The sequence below is a fragment of the Nannospalax galili genome, unplaced genomic scaffold (genome assembly GCF_000622305.1).
Source record: "Nannospalax galili isolate Female #2095 unplaced genomic scaffold, S.galili_v1.0 scaffold1372, whole genome shotgun sequence".
NCBI classification, from domain to species: domain Eukaryota; kingdom Metazoa; phylum Chordata; class Mammalia; order Rodentia; family Spalacidae; genus Nannospalax; species Nannospalax galili.
Genome location: NW_008331307.1, coordinates 666,957 through 668,123, shown reverse-complemented (window position 1 = coordinate 668,123; position 1,167 = coordinate 666,957).

Below are 1,167 nucleotides of genomic sequence, written 5' to 3'. Positions count from 1 at the left end.
CTGCTTCTGCCTCCCAAGTGCTAGGATTAAAGGCATGCGCCACCACTCCCAGCAATATATATTTTTTTAAATAGGCAAAAAAGATTCTCAAGGACTTCATCATACATAAAAGATAAATGTGTTAGGACACAGATACATTTAATCTTATATAAGCATTGTCCAGTATGTACAATATATAGAAGCATTACATGTGTAAGTGTCTGTAATTTGGTGTTTTATATATAGGTTGAAAAACTTAAGCTAAAAAGAAAGTGCAGCACTATCTAAGAAAAATGATCCATGTGTTACATTTTATTAAAAAGTATTTTAAATGGTTTCATTTCAGCCTCGATCTTTCAAGTATTTTATATGCTTTACTTGCCTGGTTTTACTTGAATTTTATCCCTTAGCATCAATAGTGAACGGAAAAGCATATAAGAAAAGAAGTATAATAGTCAAGTTTGAATCATTGGAGATTGGCAAGGCTCATGGTCCATTTGTTAGATTACACAGTGCCCTGGTTTATGATTTGAAATTGTATGGACGGCATATTAGCTCAGAGGGAGCAGCATATACGTCAATCTGTAGCTTTGTGACTTGGCTAAATTCAAGTGAACTTGAAGTTTCAATTAAAGATGAGAATTGCATTCGGTGCAAACACTGGCATTTTGGATGTTATATGCCCTTCAGGGGTCCGTTAGAGAGCGCTGAGCAAACAAAGCAAGCATGATTATATCACTTCTCTTGTTAGGATAATGTAATCATATTCTTAAAAACATTGAAGATCTTTATGCTTCAAGAAAGGGGAAACCTAATGCCTGAGCACTGTGCTCTATGAAAACATTAGAAGAATTAGTATTAAGTGCAAATAAATAGGAAATATTTTTGTTAAATCTTGAGCACCGTGCTACTTCCTGTTTGTTTGTTTTTTATAGATGTCCTAGTTTCATTTCTGTTGCTGTGCTAAAACACTGACCTTAAGCGGCTGGGTCTATTTCACTTAGGATTCCAGGTTTTGTTCCATCTCTGGAAGTAAGAGAACCTGGAGCTTGAGCAGCTGGTCACACCATATCCACAATTAAGAGCAGAGGAAAATAAATGCACCCATTGCCTGACTGCTTGTTTATCTGACCTTACCCTGTTCTGGTAATTTGGGACCCCCTTCTTAGAGAATGGACTAATCACAAT